Genomic DNA, 5,838 nt, shown 5'->3' on the forward strand with positions numbered 1-5,838 from the left:
CAACATGTTACAAACAGAGCAGTGTATACCACTTAAAATAGTAATAACATCATACATTACTTATTGGAAACGGATGAGATAAAAACACAAGAAGTGCAATCAGTCCGCCAATAAATCTTTAAGACAGCTTACAACAGAATAATTCTGTGTCTGGTTGAACTTAATTTACTTGGGAAAATATCATCAGAGCCTCAGTTAAATAATCCCATAACAAAAGAAAAGGAGAAATTCCAGGAACTTCTTTTTTTTTCTCCTTAAACCAACCACATCTAGGGGACTACAGAGTGTTAAAAAGAAATCATAACAAACAGAGGGAAAAGGAAGGGAAAATGTAAACAAACACTGCTGGTTGAAACTACGACTATGAAAAGCCTTAAACTGTCAGATTATTTAGGGGTCAAAGCTTTAACTACACATGCTTTGTGTTGGATGACCTGTGAACGTCATGCCTCTACAACCAAAATCAAATAAAACAATACCCACATTGCTGAGAAATCAGAGAAATTTCACTAAGCACTGTTGATGGCCATTGTGATTTAAGGATGTGTAACCACCAGTGTGTTTTTGACTAAATTGACTTGCACACACATACACATATACACCACCCGAAACCATCACACGCACCTCTTGCTCTCTTTTGTGTTGGACACAGTAACATAACAAAGCCTCGGCATAACTAAACCTGTCTCAGTTAAGCCTCAGAAGGTTTGAACAATACAAGACCAGCGTGTGTGGTCAAGAACCATGTTGTTCTATTTCTATTCGTGGTTGTGTTAAACACACATCTGTGCAAGTGACCGTTTTCATCTACAGGTGCTTGTATGTGTTTCCATACTTAAGCTTTACAACACCATTTTGACAGAAAGCGAGCTGTGAATTTAACACTTTAATTAGTTAATTCATTTATGTAAATTAGGGTAACCAGACACCACTGTTTTTTGGGGACAGACCTGATTTTTGGTGTCCAATTGTGTAGTGATTATTTTCACTAACGGAGGGGTTCCTCTACTTTATGAAGAACTTTGCCTGGATGAGAGCAGAGCACTATTACCATCAATTATCAAAAGAGATACTGTTTTCGATTTCAAAGTAGTCACACATATTCATGTTATATTATAATACTGTTTGCATGTACTGTATAACAGGCCCAGAACATGGTGTGGGATTCATTGTTTTGCACACAATTTTAACGAAATTCAAGCTTAAAATAACGTTAAATAACCCACATATTCGTGCAGTCAATTCTAGCCACATGCGCAGAGTTCAGGGAGCTTGACTTTACAACAGGAAGAATCGCCGACAACTCTGTCTGGTCCGCAAACTACTTTTCATATAACTCCTCCCTGAACTTCCCGCTGCCCTGTATCTTGCTCTCTCATTTGCTGTAGGTCATCGCCAATGTATGTTTCAGTCAGAACTCATTTCACACAGCAGGATTTTGAATCGCCGACAGGTCCAGATATTTAGCATGCCAAATAGGCTATTTCACGGGCGTCGGCGAGGCGCCAGCGATTCTAGATCATGTCTTTGATAATTCACACTGCATGATTGTCACTCACGTGAACGAGCACCAATTTGCCTCCGATTACGGGCATTTGTTGGCGATTTCGCAAAACCTGTCGGCGAGTGAAAATCGGAGCTAAAATCGTGCAGTGTGAACTCGGCGTTAGGCTTTTACAGAGTAGAAGCCCATCGCACCAGAATGCCACCATTTAATGTAGGCCTATGCAGATTCATAAATATGCTAACTAGTCCCCGCCTCCACTCAATCACACTAGCATGGACCTGCTCCACTTTCACTCAATTAACCCTCTGGTATTGTTCATTTGGGAGTCACACTTGTGTTGTTCACAGTCAAAACATGGTTTGTCTTTAAGCATATTAAAAACACCAGACAAACATGTAAACAACATTAAAAACTTGATTTTTTACCACAGGGGGTCTTTAATTTTTGACAGGAATTAAGACGAGGCTGTGAGGGATAGAAGTCAAAGTCCCTTTAAGGCAAGTCATTTCAGTTGGCGGCCATCTTTGAAACGCCTCTCAGGCCGCTATATTCAGTCATGCAAATACACCTCCTGTCTCTTTGAATGGGAAAACATTAAATTCTCCAAAGCTCTCTCACCAAGCGTACGATTTAATTTCATATTTTAATCCACCAATGAAATCTGACAACAACTGTCTCATGAATTTAGTTTAAAAAGAAACACTCAAAAAGTGTTAAAAAAGCCTCTTTTTCAGACTAGACCAGCCAGTGCGCATGTACGCTTTTCAAAAGCATGCGTTCTCCCATTCATAAGTAATATGATTGCGTCTTTTATATCTAGAGTTTCTGATACTGTTTTGAACAGTTTTGAAAGTTGTGAGTTATGAAAATTATGTGACCTCTCTTGTTACTTAAAGTTTATCCCTCACAGCCTTGATTTATATGATTAATTGTGACTATCAGCATGTCTTTCCATCCACTGAAATTCTAATCAATTAACAGGCATAATTAGAACACTTGTCTCTCAGCATGAATTTGTATTTGTGTGCAAGTTTCTACGTGTCTTGCTTCTGCTGACCAGCATGTATTAGCATTAGCTCTGCATCAGAGCTCAGCAGGACCTTCACTGACGCTGAGAGAGGGAGAGAGGGGACCCAGAGAGAGACAGAGAAGGCCCCTGTAATTACTGCCACTGAGCAGCAGGACTCAATTGAAGACGACACTAGACCTTTATTACAAAATCAAGTGCTGTTTTTGCAAATTATGCTGGTTTAGCTGAACACAATGAATCAGACCCATTGAGACTTAAATCATTCACAAAGTGCAAAGGGCTCGCCTTCTGCAAACTCTGCCCTGAACAATGGCCACTTTTCTTTTCTTTTTCTCCTTTTACACAGGGTGGGTAGAGAGTTTTCGGACGTTGAACAAACCGCGTCTGAGTGACTGGAGTTAGGAAAGCTACTGTGATGTGAGGAATTCGGGCTCAGATCCAGACTTTTCAACATTTGCTTGTACAGAGAATAACATCCTTGCTCAGGGGGATTAAAATGAAAAAGAAAACAAATGACACATAATTGCTTATTTATATAAATATCCAAAAGTCACATATTTAATTAACATATTTAATAACAAATCAAAAATGTAAAGAATAAATATTGTCATTTCATATTTAATTTCTAAAGCTGAATCAAAGCCAGTCTTATGATATGAATAAAACATGCTATGTTTATGTGTTAATATTCTCGATGTATGTCTAAAGTATTTGTTATGTTTATCTAATCTAAATAACTTTTTTAATGACTTTTGTACATGTGAGTGATTTCAAATACATACTATTGCATGACTGGCCTATAATTCAAAATATTCACTGAGCTGTAGTGAGTTCTGACTTTCTACCTGTAAGCAAACAGACATTAATTCAACGTGGCAGCCGTGGGATGGCCTCTGCAACTTTCTCAGCCTCCCCAAGTAATTGGTGACCCCTGAACTCTGGCTCACATGGGAGAGCAAGTGTGTGTGTGTGTGTGTGTGTGTGTGTGTGCATGTGTGTGTGTGAGAGAGAGAGGGAGAGAGAGATTTTGAGCTCTCTGTATAACCGTCATGCACAGCTTTTTCAATAGCACATAAGTAATCTAAGTCTACTGTGTTATCAATAAACAAGTAATCAAATTTCAACAAACCTAACAAAAGTTGTACTAACGTTTGGGTCACACTTTATTTTAAGGTTCAATTCTCGCTATTAACAAACCATTAACTACCACTTTTGCCTCAATAAACTCCTAATCTGCTGCTTATTAATAGTTAGTAAGGTAGTTGTTAAGTTTAGGTATTGGGCACGATTAGGGATGTAGAATACCGTCATACAGAGTATGTGCTTTGTAAGTACTAATAAACAGCCAATATGTTAATAATAGGTATGCTAATAAGCAACTAGTTAATAGTGAGAATTGGTCCCTATACTAAAGTGTTACCAAAGTTTGCTATTATTAGATTATCAGATAGTTTGGTGTGTTTATGTATGTCTAACTTCAATGAAAATATTTGACACTTTCCATGAATAGAGGGGAAAAAAGCCTGAAACTTAATTTTTTTTTTCTCTCACTCACTCTTTTCAACAAATTAGTAGTGAAAAGAGGTGCTTAACCCTTAAAAATGTTAACTGTAAACCTCAGGAGCTCATACATAAAAAACTATTTAAAAATTATATAGAGCCTATTTTCTTTTCTCTTCACTTAATATAAGGTTTGCATTTTTAGCAGCCTTTTTATTTACTTTATTTTTTTAAATAAAACAATTTGTGGGGCTATGCTATTGTATTGTAAGACAATAACCTATTCCCCTCATTAAAAAATAAAGACATAAATAAAAAATATCACAAATGAAGAAAAAGCAGGCTCCAATGAAGCCAAGAAAATTAGATTTTACTCAAAGAAACCAACAAAGGTAAGAAGAAGATCATTTTTACCAGTCTTGCTCAACCTACTGTTTAGAAATGCATGGTATAGGCTATATTAAATGACCATTTTTTTCTTAGAAAAAAATAACCAGATGCATGGTTTGTTATAAGCTGATAAATGGAAAGCTAAGTCTAAGCTAACTCAGTTACGCATTGGTCTGGTTATTGTCTTATTCTGTCATGTAAGAACACAATCATGCGTACAGAGTACTCAGTATTCAGTAACTTTCATACAGCAAACAACAGTTCGTATTACAACTGGCTGATTTTAGAGCACCACAGTCGTTTTCTCTTAGGTGCACAACTACTGAGCTCAACAGAGAGTGAATGACAGGACCAGTGCCATTGTCTGTCAGGCTTTAGCATAAGCAAGTTAGCGCTGATCTGTCTGAGCTGCTTATAGCACACTACACTCTCACTGTCGCTTTATGCTGTACAAATCAATTTGTCTCCACTGATGGAAAATAATTGCAAAGCAAACAAATTATCTCTGCCACATTGAGCACACCTCACCGCCGGGAATGAGAGAAAGAAGAAAGCAGGAGAGCAAGAGAGCAAGAGAGCTCTTTTACATGGATGCATAGGCCTAAACTACAGATTCCACACTGACATGTTCCAACTGAAGCTGCATTGAAAGCATCCAGGGAAGAGTTTGAATTGCGTGCAAATCAAATGGGAAAATAAAAACTGAGAAAGCAGAGATTAATCTAAAGTTGGAGGAAAAGGGAAAGAGAAAAATGTTGATATCCTCACTGAGTGCTAGAAAAAGAGAAAGAAAGAAAGAGATAATTACAGATGACATAGGAAATCGAGCAAAAAAGTATTTTATTCTGTTAGAAAACATCTCAGAGACGAGCATGTGACAAACTGCCAGTAAATGGGAATGACCCATTTAGCTTGAGGATAAATGTTCAAACATTTAGTTCATTAGTTTTCTGGATGAATCATTTGCGGTCTCAGCTCTTACAAAGAGGTTTTATTTAAGAAGCCACTCTATCATAAGGATGAACTGTGGAATGAAAAAAACTAAGCTATAGAGTGCTTGCAGAGTGATCCATTATTATTATATTACATCAATATTATTATGAAGAAGTTAATGTTATGCTTTTTTTATTGTCTTTCATTCACAATTAGATGGCCTTCCATTACAGTATATGGAGGAAATTTTGTTTAAATATCGAAAGCAAAGTAATAATTTGAGCACAATGATTAATTCCAAACTCGCTAACTTTTTGTGCCAAATGTTATATTTTTCCATCTATCTATCTATCTATCTATCTATCTATCAATGCAAGAGGGGTCTATCTATCTATCTGTGAGTGTGTATATATATGTATATATGTCTATATATATGTGTGTGTGTGTATATATACACACACACACACACACACACACA

This window comes from Sinocyclocheilus rhinocerous, unplaced genomic scaffold (assembly GCF_001515625.1).
Source record: "Sinocyclocheilus rhinocerous isolate Xijiao unplaced genomic scaffold, SAMN03320098_v1.1 scaffold658, whole genome shotgun sequence".
In the NCBI taxonomy this organism is placed as follows: Eukaryota; Metazoa; Chordata; class Actinopteri; order Cypriniformes; family Cyprinidae; genus Sinocyclocheilus; species Sinocyclocheilus rhinocerous.